General features: G+C 40.2%; 1 protein-coding gene across 1 annotated transcript in view; it reads right to left on the reverse strand.

Annotated features, from left to right (window-relative positions):
* The window catches only part of MTCL3 (MTCL family member 3), a 46,105-nt gene that overhangs the window by 8,309 nt on the left and 20,189 nt on the right, over positions 1-17,607 (reverse strand). The gene's annotated exons all lie outside the window — the stretch shown is intronic.

The raw sequence follows: 17,607 nt of genomic DNA on the forward strand, positions 1-17,607 counted from the left end.
ATGCAATATGCTATGTTATTGTAATGAAAGAAAATCATTGCTAGTATTCCACATTATTAAGGAAAAACACAAGAGAGTAAGTAATTTCATGTGTTGGAGTTAGATTGCCAGAAGCTTGTAACGACAAACTCTCAATGGTTTCATGTAGATTTTGAAGAATATCATTCTTCTCTCACCACACATCCATGCAAACACATGCCCACCCAACACACACACAGACACACACACATGCACACATGCACACACACACAATACAAAAGACATAGTGGAAGTTGTTGTCAAATGGAGAGGGCATGCCCCAACTCAAGCAGCAGGTGGACTGTGAGTGGCTTCAGCTCATCAGTGCAACACGGGAATGTGGGCTTTTGCAAGAGAAGACAGAAATCTGGACTGGTATGTAAAATCGCTCACATTTTACTGGCTGGTCCTAATTAGAATTCAAGCAAACAACACTTGCAAGTCAAAGAATACATACATAGTACCAAACTGCTTCAGTGGTCCTCAGTACCACTTCTTACTCAAAGATAATAAGAAAGTTCTCTTTCTGACACTAATAATTATCCATATGCACAAGTATCTACCTTATACTGGATAGTGAACTGGATATCCAAAGTTCGATTAGATAGTGCACTGACCAACAGGAGGCTCAAATTCAGCATGGGAGATGGGGAAGTAAACAATTGTGATAAAAGCTGGCAATGCCATGCTCTAAGTTCTTTTTGGTAGGGACATTGTCTTAGTGTGACACCTCCACCATGAGGATAATGCTGGCCACATGTAAGACAGTGAAAAGAATTTGCTAACTTAGTGAGTTAACATAAAATATGAGATTCTGAAGTCAAAGAGAAGGATGGAGATATAGATTGACATTTATACAAGCAGGAAAGATTTCTCAAAAGAGGAGGCTTCAAGAACTTGCAAAGAGGGGTCTCCACTATAGCACAGCAAGCAGCAGCAGCAGCCTGGGAGGCTGGTATCCCTGGCACCGGTTCGAGTCCTGGCTGCTCCACTTCCAATCCAGCTCTCTGCTTGTGTGTCTGTGAAAGCAGCTGAGGTTGGCCAAGTATTTAGGCCCTTGCACCCACGTGGAAGACTCAGAAGGAACTCCTGGCTCCTAGCTTTGGATCTGCCCAGATCTGGCCATTGCAGCCATGGGGAGTCAACTAAGATAGCTCTCTCTCACTCTCTCTCTCTGTCAACTATGCCTTTCAAATAAATAAATAAATCTTTTTAAAAAAGAATAGCATTAAATTCTTCATATGCTAATTTATTTTAACTTTTCTTTATGTGAGAAGCAGAGAGAGAGAGGCTCCCATCTTGTAGCCCACTCCCAAACATACATAATGTCTGGACTGCACTGAAGGTCAGGTTTGGGGATGTGATCCAGGTGTACTTGAGTGGTAGGAATTCTACTACTTGAGACATCACTGCTGCATTCCCAGGTCCCCATTACCAGGAACCTGGAGTCAGGGGCTAGAACTGGGAACTGAACCCAAGAAATTGATGTGGGAAATGGACTAAAGGCCCTGTCCTTCCATATACTAACTTGTAATTGGATCCAGTGTTAAAAGAAGGCATAGAGGCAGTGGAATACATTGGGACAACTGCTTTTATTTAATGAAATTGAAACTGCCACTTCACTCAGGATGGGAGAGGGAGTGGGAGAGGGGAGGGCCATGGGAGGGAGGGAGGTTGGGGGGTGGGGAGCCACAACAATACAAAAGTTGCACTTTGTAAATTCACATTTATTAAATAAAAAAAGGAAAAAAAAGAAACTGCCACTTCACCAAACTTTATTACAAGTTCCAATGGTCTCTCAGTGGAGTCTTTTGGACCCCCTATAGATAGAGTCATGTCATCTGCAAATAGGAATAGTGTGACTTCCTCCTTTCATATTTGTATCCCTTTGACTTCTATTTCTTGCCTAATGGCTCTGGCTAAAACTTCCAGGACTATATTAAATATCAGTGGTGAGAGTGGGCATCCTTGCCCAATTCTAGATCTTAGGGGTAATGCTTCCAGCTTTTCCTCATTCAATAAGATGCTGGCCATGAGTATGTCATAAATTGTCTTAATTGTGTTGAGGAATGTTCCTTCTAAACCCAATTTGTTTAAGATTTTCATCATGGAAGGATATTGTATTTTATCAAATGCTGTCTTTGCATCTGTTGAGATAACCATATGGCTTTTGTCCTTCATTTTACTAATGTCATGTATCACATTTATTGATTTGTGAATGTTGAACCATCCCTGCATACCAGGGATAAATTCCACTTGGTCAGGGTGAATGATCATTCTGATATGAAAAAATGCTCAGGGTCACTAGGCATCAGGGAAATGCAAATCAAAGCCACAACAAGGTTTCACTTCACTCCAGGTAGAATGGTTCTCATACAGAAATCAATGAACAACAAATGCTAGCAATGATGTGCAGAAAAAGGTACCCTAATCCACTGTTGTTGGGAATGTAAACTGGTGCAGCCACTATGGAAGACACTATGGAGACACCTACCATTTAGACCTACCATATGATCTAGCCATCTCACTCCAAGGAATGTATCCAAACCAAAATAAATTAGCATTTGAAGAGTTATCTGTACTCCTGTGTTCATTACAGCATAATTCACAGTAACTAAGATATGGAATCAACCCAGATGTCCATCAACTGTAGACTGGATAAAGAAATTATGATATATATTCACTATGGAGTACTACGAAGCTGTAAAAAAAAAATGATATCCTGACTTTTGTAACAGGATGGACACAACTGGAAGCCATTATACTTAGTGAAATAAGCCAGTCCCAAAAAGATAGACATCATATGTTTTCCCTGATCTGTGGAAACTAATAGAGTATCTAAAATGTAATGTACTGGAGTGAAATGGACATTTTGAGATTCAATGATTTTTTTTATAGCACTTGTGTTTTCCATTGAGGAACAGTATTTTTTTCCTAATACTATAAGTTAAACTCTTTCACTTAGTGCAGGTTTAACTTTATGATCATTAAATAAACTGAAAATAAAAATAAACTGAAAAAAATGAAATGAGACAAATGAATAGCCCACAGGATTAGTCATTTCTAGTTGATTTTTTTTTTCATAGAACAGTTCTCTACGTTGTTTGGATAACTGTCTTAGAAATGAAGGCTGTGGAGACTGAGTAACCATAATCAAAGGTGATTTAGGAACCAATCAGTGAAAAATAGTACCACGAACACAAAGAATACATTCTTAGTGAGTGGAACTGAAGAATATGGAACATTGTAAGCAGGAGATAGCTACAAGAAGCCCTAAATTCCATTTTAATAAATTTACTGAATTGAAATGTCTTTGCTCAAGATGTAATACACATTTTTATGGGCTACAGAGTAATATTTCAACACATGTATACAGAATAAATGGATCACATCAGGTAATTAACATAGTTACCATTTCCATTTCCTTATCTTTTCTTTTTATGTTTGAAGACTATGAGCTCTTCTGCTGAAGAACGTTAGAATTTATTATTTTAATTGTTATTACTTCTGTTACGCAACCTCCCTCTATTCTCTGTCTTACAACTTTCTCAGTCTATAGAGATCATTATTCTAAGATGAGATCTACTTTCTTACAAATGAAACAAAACAAAACTTGTGCATTTCAGAGAATATGCAGTATTTATTTTTCTTTCTGGTTTAATTCCATCCATTTTGAGGCAAATGACAGGAGTTCATTCTTTTTTATGGTTGAATAATATGCTAGTAGCAAAGGAAATTCTTGAGACCCATCCTAGGTCCACTGAATCAGATACTCAGGGTAAGGGACTCAGCCATCTACGATTTACTGAACTTGCTGGGTGATTCTGATGTACATTAAAGCTTGTGTTGGTCTCAAGTTACTATGAGATAAGAGGAAGAATCAGATCTTGACACAAGTCTTTCTGATTTCTTATTGTAATCTATAAGGGGTCTTCAAAAAAACTCATGGGAAAGACATACCAAAAAATTACTTATGAATTTCAAAATGTTCTTGCACCAAAACAACCTTTTCTTTCAATCTTATTTTTCCACAAATGTTCTGAAGGTCTCTTATAATCAATCATAGAGAATGGCTTAATCCAGCCTGAGGCTGGAGACGGTGCAGGTAGATGATTTCCAGAAAGAAATAAGAGTTTATCTCAAATTTGATGGCTAAGTAGTTAGCCAGTGGAAGATGGAGAGAAAGGCAAGGGAAGAGCAAAGCATTCTATGCGGAAAATCCATGTCTGGGACACAAGGAAATTCAGTATGGGTGTAGCAGAGTGAGGAGAAGAGTGACATGACATTTATTGATGGCAAAAATCAGAACTTGAAGGACATGGAACAAAGTTTGGATTTAATCTCACAGATCAAATTATTGTTCTAAGAACAATTTGGAGCACTGAAGGAATTTAAACAAGCAGTGTCAAAATTAGACTGTCAAAAAAGACATCCAGGCCGGCGCCGTGGCTCAACAGGCTAATCCTCCGCCTTGCGGCGCCGGCACACCGGGTTCTAGTCCCGGTCGGGGCACCGATCCTGTCCCGGTTGCCCCTCTTCCAGGCCAGCTCTCTGCTGTGGCTAGGGAGTGCAGTGGAGGATGGCCCAAGTGTTTGGGCTCTGCACCCCATGGGAGACCAGGATAAGCACCTGGCTCCTGCCATCGGAACAGCGCGGTGCGCCGGCCGCAGCGCGCTACCGCGGCGGCCATTGGAGGGTGAACCAACGGCAAAGGAAGACCTTTCTCTCTGTCTCTCTCTCTCACTGTCCACTCTGCCTGTCAAAAAAAAAAAAAAAAAAAAAGTAAAAAAAAAGAAAAAAAAAAAAAAAAAAAAAAAAGACATCCAAAGACACAAAGGAGGCAGTGCAAATGGCCATGAGATAAAAGGATGTCACACAAGGGTTATTTTGGAAGCTATGTTCCAGTTTTAAAAACCTTTGCTTTTGGCCGGCGCCGTGGCTTAACAGGCTAATCCTCCGCCTTGCGGCGCCGGCACACCGCGTTCTAGTCCCGGTCGGGGCGCCGGATTCTATCCCGGTTGCCCCTCTTCCAGGCCAGCTCTCTGCTATGGCCCGGGAAGGCAGTGGAGGATGGCCCAAGTCACTGGGCCCTGCACCCGCATGGGAGACCAGGAGAAGCACCTGGCTCCTGGCTTCGGATGGGCATGATGCGCCGGCCGCAGCGGCCATTGGAGGGTGAATCAACGGCAAAAAGGAAGACCTTTCTCTCTGTCTCTCTCTCTCACTATCCACTCTGCCTGTAAAAACAAACAAACAAACAAACAAACAAACAAAAAACAAAACAAAACAAAAAAAACCTTTTGCTTTTGTTGTTGTTGTTGGTTTGTTTGGTAATTTGTTCCATTCACTCACAGATACTTGTCAAATCCCTGGCATATTTTTGGTATTGTATGGTAAACAAATATGACTAAACAATATTTTGCTCTCTCCCTATAGAGCTGCTTATAATGACAAAAAGAAGGCAGCCGGGTGCCTCGGCTCAATAGGCTAATCCTCCACCTTGCTGCAACGCCGGCACACCAGATTCTAGTACCGGTCAGGGCACCGGATTCTGTCCTGGTTGCCCCTCTTCCAGGCCAGCTCTCTGCTGTGGCCAGGGAAGGCAGTGGAGGATGGCTCAAGTGCTTGGGTCCTGCACCCCATGGGAGACCAGGAGAAGCACCTGGCTCCTGGCTTCGGATCAGAGCGGTGCGCCGAACGCAGCATGCCAGCCGAGGCAGCCATTGGAGGGTGAATCAACAGCAAAGGAAGACCTTTCTCTCTGTCTCTCTCTCTCTCACTGTCCACTCTGCCTGTCCAAAAAAAAAAAAAAAGGCAAATAGCTAAAACAGCAGGCTATATTATACATCAACAAAGGACTGAGAGCAAAGGAAGAAGCTATGATTCCAGATCTGGGGAATCAGAGAAAATCATCTTAGAGGGCTGACCTTTGCAGGATGTAAAGAATTCCAACAGAAACCAAACCAAGTGACCAGCACAAGACACAGAAGAATTCATGTGCCTTAAAGATGTCATGAGTTCTTCTTAAAAAGTTTTTTTAACAAAGATTTATTTATTTGAGAAGTGTAGCAAGAGAAAGAGAGACAGGGGGAGAGAGAAAGATCTTCCACTGGCTGATTCACTCTCCAAAGGCCCGCAATAGCCAAATATGTACCAGGTCAAAGCCAGGAACCAAGAAATCCATCCTGGTCTTCCACATTGCTCGCGGGGGCCCAAGTACCACTGTCTTCCCAGGTGCATAGCAGGAAGCTGGATCAAAAGTGGAGAGGCCGGGACTCAAACCAGCACTTTGATATGGGATGTTTGTGTCACAAGCAGTGGCATATATCCACACTCTGAAAAGAAGTCACAAAGGTTGGGCCACTGTGGAGATGGGGTTTCTTCTGAAGATGCTAAAAAATGACCAACACCAGCCTCTGGAGCTGAGAAATTATACTTTATCCTGTGGGCAATGTTAAAATGAGGTCTCTAAATTATTAAAGAACAAATGCTTAAACTTGGTCATTCTTTCCTAAGAGACGTTTTCCATTTTACTTTTATTTAAATATCACTCAGGTAGGCTGTTAAATTCAAATCAAGCTCTGAAACAGAAGTTTCCCCTTGAATAAAGGTACGTTGCCCTTAAAGCTCCTCTAGGACTAATAGTACATTTAATATCACATTTAAATTTTCAATAAAGTTTTAATCATATTTTCATATTCCACTGCTTTTATTAACTTTCTGACTCTCATAAAATAAAGATGAGAGATGCATATGAGTAGAGAAGCCTAGGGAAATAATGTAATTCCAAACAATCCCTTTCCAGTGAGGATAAGACTGTGTTACTTCCCCTCCTATTGTGCTGCCCTACTTTTATCCACCAAATGTGGTAACCTCTGGAAGCACAGTGGTGTGGAAGCCTACAATGAAATTTCAGATTTGCATCTCTGTTGCCAAAGCAGGCACTTCAGATGGCTCTCTAGATAAATATGTTGAAAATACCTCTTGTCCACTTCTTGATTTTTTTCATTCCCAGCCTCAGCTTGTCCAAAAACAGGTCACTGTTCTTTTGATGCATGTGAAGGCCAGGAATTAGAGGGTTTTGCAAGTAATTACATCTGCACAGCAATTATATAAAATGGATTGCTTTTTGTAGAACTACTTTGAAATTGCCTTTCTTTCTCAATTGATATTTGATTCACTTCTTTTGAGAGGGAAATAGACCAGGAGAGACAGAGAGATCTCCTAAGGGCTAGTTCACTCCCCAAATTTCTACAAAAGGTGAGGCTGGGCCAGGACAAAGCTGGGAGCCAGGAACTGAATCCATGTATCCACATGGATGGCAGGGACCCAATTACTTGAATCAGCAATGCTGCCTCCCAGGGTCTGCTACAGCAGGAAAGTGGAGTCAAGACCTGGAGCTGGGTATTAAACCCGTCCAATACAGGATGCAGAGGTCTTAACTCTCAGCTTTTTATTTTTTTTAAAGGATTTATTTATTTATTTGAAAGGCAGAGTTATAGAGGCAGAGGCAGAGAGAGAGAGAGAGAAATAAAGGTCTTCTTTCCGGTGGTTCACTCCCCAAATGGCCACATGGGGAAGAGCCAAGAGCCAGGAGCTTCTTCTAGGTTTCCCAAGCAGGTGCAGGAGCAGGAGCCCAAGAATTTGGGTCATCTTCTACTGCTTTCACAGGCTATAGCAGAGAGCTGGGTAGGAAGTGGAGCAGCTGGGACTTGAACAAGAGCCCATATGGGATGCTAGCACTGCAGGTGGGGGCTTTACCCTCTACACCACAGTGCCAGCCCCTTAACTGTCATGTTAACTGTTACATCAAACATCCGCTTCACTTGTTAATATACAGCACATTTATATTTTCAGTGATTATACAAGAATCTGCCTAAAATTATTTATGTACATACGTACATATTTTATGTACATAAAGTCTCCTAGGTTGTTAAAATTAAAGAGATCCACAATCACAGTGATTAAATCAAGAAGGAACCAATAGCTGCTTTGACATCTAGGATTTACTTGCCACAGAATATGTGCCATGCACTTTGCCAAGTACTTTATATGTTTACTTTCATTAAATCTGATGACAGTTTGGTACCATTATAAAAAACACACAATGGATCAACCACTCAGTTAGTAAATGTTAGAACTATGATGCAAGCTATCCAGTTCAGAGTTCTTGTTTGAACAACTACACTATACTGTGAGTCTAAAGGAAGAACAGTGCAATTTAGGAAGCAGAGTTCTCTTAAGTCTGAGCATACCCTTCTCCATGCCATCAGAGCATGGCTATCTGAGCTTGGGGCACTGGTTTGCATATATTCTATGTGTGCAGTTTGTTTTCATCAGAAGTGGCACACATACTTGCTAGGTTTCACAGCCATTGTGCAAGAACTTGTGGCTTCAGGGAAAAATTGGGATGGAGACCCAGAAATTGTTGAATGAAGTTGAGAGGGAGACTGAAAGAGGCACGATTCTTTGGCTCCAATTGATCTTAGAATGGAGCAAGAGGGGCTCTTGGCCCTCGGAATCCTCCTCCTTCTCTATTAAACACATCCTTGATACCTTGATACCTACAGGAGATGGTGCCCAGGGGTCCTGCTCAGGACAGCATTCTTCACTCTCTCCTCTAAAAGGATGGAGCAAGATCCCACGTTTGCATCTGATCTTGGGAGTCAAGGGGAACATGGAAGAAGAGGCAGAAATCAGGGTGACCAAGAGGTGCCATTCTGTGGCAAATCTTGGAGTGGTCTTCCCTGTCACTCACCCTCTGATTCATGCTTTCCTGAGGCACCAGGTCTTCACTACACACTGGGTTTATTCCAGTAGTATTTTATAAAGACTTGATGAGGCTTAAATCTAGATCAGTTAAGACAGGTTCTGTGGTTGGGCCCAAACATCTTTCTGTAGCTCTCAGGGTGAGTACAGTGTGCTGCTGGCACTGTGAACCATTGTCAGCCCCACTCACCCCAATCAAGTGCCCTAACCTCATGTTCCCACCCCCACCACTCCTCCCAGCTGTCTTTTGTTTAGTGTCACATCTTTGTCCCTCAAATACCCCAAGCTTTGAGCTACACTTTCCTTTGCCTGCTACAGTTCCTTTAGATACTCTCGTGATATCCTTGCACAGCTTCTTCAAGGTTGGTCTTCAGAGAGACCTTCCCAGAACACATCATGTATACAGGCAACCACTGCCCTCATTTTCTTCCTTGGTAGACACTCTGTCTTCCTATCTCTGTTCTACTTTTTCTCCATAGCTTCTTTCACCAAACTGGTTTGTTTCATGTCTGCCTCCTTGTTCTGGCATGTGAGCTCCATAAGAGCAGGCTATTGGCATGGATGTCTATTGTAGCTTCTGCTCAAAAAAAAAAAAAACAAAAAAAAAAAAAACAAAAAAAAAAACCTAGCTTAAAGGGACTCCTCAATCAGTGTCAGTCAAATGAGGAAATGGCTGCGTCAGTCTTGCTTCTTACATAGGTTTGTTTTGGAAGTATTACAAGAAGTTGATAAATGATCAAAAAGAAATAAATAAAAGCCTATTTTAAAAGGTCAATGTTACAAGTACAACTTAAAGCTGGAAAAAATCAATCTTTTCAATGAAAAGACTGAGGAGTAAAAAGAAAATACAGGACCTAAGAAGTATTAAACACAAGGCATACTTTAAACCCTCACATTGTTGGAATACTTGGCTTGATGTTTGTCACTACATTTTTACCGGTGTCATCAATTAAGATTCTGGAGCTCAAAACTGTTTTATAAAGTCCATCTGCTGTCGACATTCTTTGACAGTCTATCTGCCTTGGAGGTTTCTGTTCCTCAGCTTCTCTCATGATTCCCCCTCTGTCCCTGGCTCTCCAAGCACTCCCAGGACTCTATGTCTATCTATCTGCCCTAAAGTCCACACGACAAGGACTTTTCTGCAAGCTGCTTCTTTGGCCTCAAAATGAAAAGGGTTTTTGAGTGGAACCAAGCCTATGACTCACCTGATTCTCCTGCTTTCCCTCCCCTTGGAGAAATGTGATGATTATGATGTGAACTAAGTTACATTCCATGTAATATAATCCATCATCAGTTTACAAAAAATAATCTGGAAATTATAGGCATTAGGACATCTAACCTTTGGGCCCTAATCAATCTCATTATATATTAGACTTAAGACTTTTCTTAGTGAGTAAAGTTTTCTATAGTAAACTCTTTACAAAACTCTATTTTCCTCCTGCCAGAAGCAGTTTTATTTATAATGTGCCTCATCAAGAGGCAGAATCGAGGCTGGTGCTGTGGCGTGGTGGGTAAAGCCACCGCCTGTAGTGCTGGCATTCCATATGGGTGCCAGTTCAAGTCCTGGCTGCTCCACTTCTGATCCAGCTCTCTGCTATGGTCTGGGAAAGCAGTAGAAGATGGCCCAAGTCCTTGGACTCCTGCACCCACGTGGGAGACCCAGAAGAAGCTCCTGGCTCCTGGCTTCAGATTAGTGCAGTTCCGGCCATTTCTGAAGAGTGAACCAGTGAATAGAAGACCGTGCCTCTGCCTCTCTCTAACCCTGCCTTTCAAACAAATAAATAATTTTTTTTTAAAAAAAGAGGCAGAATCAACTTTTGCACCTCTTTAAACCAAGCTAACCTTAGGACTTGCCTTGACCAATAAAATGTGGTGGGAGGCATGGCATGCTAGTTCTGAGTCAACCCTTGAGAGATCTGGCACACTTCTGCTCGCTTGCTCTTTTAAACCTGCTACCCCTGTTTTAAGTTTGGTACAAACTGCTCAAGGAAGAGAGTCACTTAGCTCAGTTGCTCCAACTGCCCCAGCCAATAGGCACTCAACCCACAGAAGCAAAGTCTCCTATCTGACTGGTAACTGACTACAAGTATGTGCAAAGACCAATTGAAGTCAAAATAACACAAATAAAAGGACACAGAATTGCAAGCTAAATGCATAATTGTTAAGTTACTAAATTTCAGGGTGGTTTGTTACACAGAAAAACATAAAGAATACATTTACAAAATATTTTTCATTTCAGAGATTGAAAGGATATGAGGTTAATGAATTCTTCCTGTGTTTATTTCAAATACTCCTTATTCAAATACCAGAAAAGTGTGGAAAAAAAAGATATATAAAAGGACAGGGAAAGAATTGAAGAGAGATATCAAATATAGGCAAAATAAGGCTCAGTATTTTTCATTGTTTTTACTTTCATTCTGCTTTTGCCAATATTTTGAATTACAAAAAGATAGTTAATGAAACAGAGCCTTAAGTGAGTTATTTTAAAAGCTCACCTTTCAGTTCTAAATTGCAGATGCTTCTTTTAATAAAAGCAAGTGTTCTATTAGCACATAAGGTGATATATTAGTTAAAAGCTAATAAGTACATCCCAATATTCAATCTTGTTACTGGGGCTAGGCCAGCTTATTTTTGAAGTATTTCTTCATTTTGAACTTAGGTGTTAGTCTCCATTTTGAGGAAGAAATGATGTATACATCTTTGAAGTACCCCCCCAGACCTAAGTTTCTAATTTATATTTATCAATTCCACTCTTAGTATTAGCATATTTTGTTTCTCCTTTTATTAGGTAAATGAAAATAATCCTCTTGAGAAAATCAGGTTAATTTACAGAGTTGAAGCATAAAGATGAACACACAGGGAGTGCACCATAAAATTGCCACTTGTCATTTAAGGATCAGATTTTCCAAATTTCTACTGGTAGTTAAAATGGCCAGAATTTAGAAAAGAATAGAATGGAAGAGGGACAAAAGAATGCTGTTATTAATTCAGGCAGCCCAAGAAGCAATTTTGGAAGAAATAGGAAAGGAAACTGGCAATTTAAAATGGATTTTTTTTTAACCAGAAGAAAATTTAAAACCGTGGACTTTCTTATTCTTAAAGAAGATGCCTGTGTCCTTCTGGAGAAGGTCACATGGTTGCCTCTGGATGGAGAGCTGTATCTGGGACACCAATGTGTGTTTCAGGGAGGTAGAGCCCCAGGTACATACCAACAAGTCAACCTTCTTCTGCCAGAGTTGTGCCCTTCCGGCACTTCATAAGCCTAGGTGCCAGTCCTATCTTCTGAGTTATGAGGCTGTCAAACTTATTTTTTTCTTATCTCCAGGGAGTACTAAGTAAAACCAAGTTTTAAAAGTTGAAAAAAAAACGCATTTTTTTCTGATGTAAAGACTACTTGAAATAGCTGGGATCATATTCTGTATTGCTTTACGCTTTTCTTTCTAGTGAAAAATCCAAAGAAATTTTCTTTTCTCGGTCTCTTCATCATTTCCCATTGTGCTAAAGTAAGTCCCCACAGAAGAGGTCAGAGTGACTGCAGAGTTATATGAGTCTTCACTGTTAAGGAATACTCGTGAGTGCACTTGGAAGTTCATGCAACCAGCCAGGCTACCAATGATAGGGAACACTTTTTCATCTTTTTCTGTGTGAGAATCAATGTTACCTCCTCATGGCAAAAATGGCCCTACTCTTCCCAAACGTCTAGGAACACCTCTGCCCTGCTCCTAGTAGATAGCTTGCTAATAGTATTCAAATGCTTTATATTGGAACTCACTCTCCATGACTAGCATAATGAAATGTGATAAGCCAGAAACTTGAAAAGTAAAATGTATTTAACTCTAGAGACCCTCACAGATCTTAAGGATCATGGGTATCAGACAGAACGAATGAAACAAAGGCTTCTCTTGTTAATGGCATATGGTTGCTATAGAATTACAAGATGCAGAATTGGGAGAGAGATTGTGATAGTTGGGGATTATAAAATCTTTGTGAAAATATTCCCTTTAAAATTCAGGTTTAGAACCACTAATTGTCTGCTATCGTATGGTTCCTTTAAATGATCAGAACATTTCCTGAATCCTTAGGGAGTAAAGTCTCTGCATTCTCTTAGTTTCTCTGGGACCCAGTGGCCTCAAGGCTACTGGTGACATGGTTTCTGATACAAGAAACTCTTTAGCACTGGAGAATCCTTCTTTCAAAGCAGAGTATGGGTTGTTACAAGGTATGCCAAATTATCAACAATAAATTCATCCTAAAGTGAAATCATTTTGTTTTTAAAAAGGAAAGAGAACATAAATGCTTCTTTGATAGTCATATAAAATATTACGCTTGAATGAACATCATGCAAAGGCCTCAGAAGGCTCTACTAAACAAATGGACTTAAAAGTGGAAGATTGCTTACCTGAGTTTTTTTTTTTTAATTTGTGAACCTGAATAGTGAACTCTGAAATAATAACAGCTAAGTTATTTTAATGCCAGATGTTTTATACACAGTAAATATATACTTAGGCAATGAGTGACATAAGCAAATGCAAAGATTTATATTCTAAGTTGCTCCTGACAGATGGATTAAGTTCTAAGCCTCATTCCATTTAGTAATTAAAACACATTTAGAAAATTGTATTTGGGCAATAATAGCAGTTCCTTATGGCCTTTATGTATACAATGAAACTAAGAAAAAAATAGTAGCAGCATTCTGAAAAGATGAGCCATCTAGTCTTATCTACCTGTGTCTCAACCAGTTTCTAACTCATTAATGCAGTGATAATAACATCACCGTTGTATCACATTCAGTGTCTTGTAAGAAACATGCTTGAAAGTGTCATTACGAGATGGTGGGAGGCTAAGAAATGTGTAGTACATGAATGCTTAAAAAGTATTCTTGGGACTGGCATTGTGGTGTAATGGGTTAAACTACGGCCTCCAATGCCAGCATCTCATATGGGCACCTGTTCCAGTCCCACCTGCTTCACTTCTAACCAACTCCCTGATAATGCACTTGGGAAAGCAACGGAAGATGGCCCAAGTCTTTGGGTCCCTGCATCCATGTGAAAGACCCACATAAAGCTGCTGGTTCTTGGCTTTGGCCTAGCCCAGCCCTGGTTGTGGCCATCTGGGGAGTGAACTAGCGTGTGGGAAGATCTCTCTCTCTCTCTCTTTCTCTCTGTAACTCTACCTTTCAAACAAATTAAATCTTTAAAAAAGTACTCTTTTAAAAAAAGATTTATTTATTTATTTGAAAGGCAAAGTTACAGAGAGACAGAGGCAGACAGAGAGAAAGAAAGAGAAAGAAAGAGGAGTCTCCCACCCACTGATTCACTCTCCAAATAGCTGCAACGGCTGGAGCTGGGCCAATCCTGAAGCCAGGAGCCTGGAGCCAGGAGCTTCTTCCGGGTCTCCCACACAGGTGCAGGGGCTCAAGGGCTTGGACATCTGTTTTCCCATGCATAGCAGAGAGCTGGATCAGAAGTGGAGCAGCTGGACTCGAACCAGTGCCCATATGGGGTGCTGGTACTGTAGGTGGCAGCTTTATCCACTATGCCACAGTGCCAGCCCTTAAAAAAGTATTCTTTATACATTTATACATTAAGATATTGAATAACAAAAATTTAGTATTAGAGTGTTCAATAATTCCAAAAATGCACTGAAAAAGAAGCAAGAGTAAGTTTCTTTAGGAAATCCCTAATTTAAGTTCAAAATCATGCTTTTAAAATTTTGAAACTAATTGTGAAATTTAAAAATATAAGTAATTTACATTAAAATAATCCAGACCCACTTTCACTTGAAAAACTGAAAGACTTGTGGTTGGGTCCAGATTATGGTGTGGCAACCCTGATTTGGAACTGAATATTGAGAAATCTGCTCTCCGGTTTGCCCTATTACTTCATTCACTCATATGATTTTTCTTGGTCCTCAGTAACATTGAAATGACTAAACTCTGCCACGGACTGCTAAGGTCATGTATGTGGAAGGGGTCCAAGAAACTCAACCCTCTATTCACTGCCTTACCAGAATCCCACGCACAGCACCTAGAGCCTGCCTGTGTTTCTCTGGTGACCAGGAGTTCATTTCTATATGAAGAGGGCAACGCAATCCCTTTACAGATGACTCTAATGAATAAAAACATCTTTATTTTGATTTCAAATCCACTTAAAGTTAAAAATCACTTATAGTGACTCAAGTAATAAATCTCCTTTGATTTCTATTGAAGTACATCTCTTCAAATGCCAGAAGAGAATAACTATATCTTAAGTATTTTTGTCTGTGGTTTATGTACACGCTGATGTTTTTTCAAGCATTCTTCATGACATGGTTTCAAACCTAGCCATGGTCAACTAAACTTCTTAATTTACACACACACACACACACATATACCTCAAGGCAAAGATAAGATAAAAGTATAAACAAAGTAACATTGGAAACTAGCATTTAGTAGTGAGGTACTTCTCAAAATCTGAAAAAATTTTCCTTTAACAATAGAGTCAGTGAAATTCAAACAAGAAACATTATCTAATATTTAGTATTTATTATCTGAAACAGAAGGATTGGACCGCAGCCAATTGAAATAGACATTCCTGTGTTTTAAATGGTTAAACCTAAATTTTCCATATGACTCATTTCACTCTTAGGTGTATACCCAAAATAAATCAAAACATATCCGCAAAGGACATGCACAAGTATATTCTTAGCAGCATTATGTATAATAGCCAAAAATTGGAAACAATTCCAATGTCCATCTTCTTATCAATGAACAGGTAAAACAGTATTCACACAACGGGATTTTATTTGTCAATAAAAAGGGAATAAACTAGGGATAAATGGTGCGTGTACATTATATAAGTTAAAGAAGCTAAGTTAATGAAGTCAGAGCTAAGAGATCACATATTTTATGATTGTAGTTATGTGAAAAATTTAGAAAAGGCAAATCTACAGATAAGGAAGTAGATCAGTGGTTGCCTGGGTTAATGAGAGGGAAGGTAGGGATGGATATTAGTAAGTGAGGATGAGAAATGTTACTGGGGTGATGAAACTGTTAAAACTATTTATGGTCATAGTTGTACAACTTGGAAATAAATTTACCACAAATCACTGAATTGTAGAATTGGAATGGGTTAATTATATGATATGTAAAACATGACTCTAAAGTTATTAAAAACAAACCAGGCCGGTGCCGTGGCTTAACAGGCTAATCCTCCACCTTGCGGCGCCGGCACACCAGGTTCTAGTCCTGGTTGGGGCGCCGGATTCTATCCCGGTTGCCCCTCTTCCAGGCCAGCTCTCTGCTATGGCCCGGGGAGGCAGTGGAGGATGGCCCAAGTGCTTGGGCCCTGCACCCCATGGAAGCCAGGAGAAGCACCTGGCTCCTGGCTTCGGATCAGCGTGATGCGCCGGCCACAGCGGCCATTGGAGGGTGAACCAACGGCAAAGGAAGACCTTTCTCTCTGTCTCTCTCTCTCACTATCCACTCTGCCTGTCAAAAAAAACAAAACAAAAAAACCTAACAACTAGACAGCCAACACTTCTTCACCTCAGCCCTATTTTTCCCCAATAAATACATAAATAGTGCACAGACACTGTCTTTTTTTGTATCTGGAAGAGTAGTGTAGCTGTAATCAGCGGCCCTCTGGTTATTAAAATTCCAATACAAGTAGGAACTATGCAGAAGGTGCTAAATTATTAATTATGCAGTGAATCAAGAGACATATTCTTTATCTGTCTAGAGCTTCATGGTAGAAGCACAGCTAGAAAAACCTTGGGATTACCCATGATAGGTTTTATTGTTTTTCATAAACTACCAATATACAAAGAGCAAACACAAGCTGATTCAAATATTTCTAAAATACAAGTATTTCTCAAAGTCAGTGTCCATGAGGGTGACATTAGTGAACTTTCCTACTTCAGATAAATAAACCAGAACTAGATGAATGTTTCGTCAGTCATTAGGGATTGGATTGGAATGTGGGAGACCTGGCTCTTGGCTTTGATTTGGCCCACCCTTGGTTGTTGCAGTCATCAGGGTAGAGAACCAGCAGATGAATAATCACTCTCTCTGTCTCTCCCTCTTTCTCTGTAACTCTTTCAAATAAATAAATCTTTTCTTAAAAGAGGAAATTGGGTTGAAATCAGCAATATCAAACTGCTGTACACTTTTGGATCTGAAGGGATGGCAACTACTATCAGACAGTGAAGAGGACTAAGAAGAAAGCTACAATGCATGTTTTGAGCCAACACTAAATCTATAAAGAACATTTGACATTCAATGAAGAAATCTTCTTAAGGAAAAACCAGGTTAAAAGTGTCTTAGGTCAAGGCAGTTCTACAGGGAAAGGATAGTATGTGAAACAAATAGTGCTGGGGCAATCGGAAAGCCACAGGCAAAAAGAGAAATTTACATTTCTAAGTTGAGTATTTACAAATAGTGACTCAAAATGGACTGCAAATCTGAATGCAAGAGCAAAACCCACAAAACTCTAAGGCAGCAAGGTGAATCTTCCTGTAGGTTAGGCAAAGATTTCTTAGATATGACACCAAAAGCAAACGTGAAAAAAGTGTGCAAATGAATCAAAAAATGCAAAAGTATTATACTTCAAAAGAAAACAAAAGCAGGAGTGAGTGTTTAGTTTAGTAGTTAGGATAAATGCATCCTCTATCAGAGTACCTGGATTTAATTCCCACTCTGGCTCCTGACTTCAACTTCCTGCTAATGCAGACCCTGGGAGACAGAGGTGATGGCTCAAGGAATTAGGTTCCTGACACCCAAATGGAGACTCTAGATTGCATTCCTCCCAGCCCAGTCCCAGCTGTTGAGGGCTTTTAGGGAGT

Source organism: Lepus europaeus, chromosome 3 (genome assembly GCF_033115175.1).
Source record: "Lepus europaeus isolate LE1 chromosome 3, mLepTim1.pri, whole genome shotgun sequence".
NCBI lineage: Eukaryota > Metazoa > Chordata > Mammalia > Lagomorpha > Leporidae > Lepus > Lepus europaeus.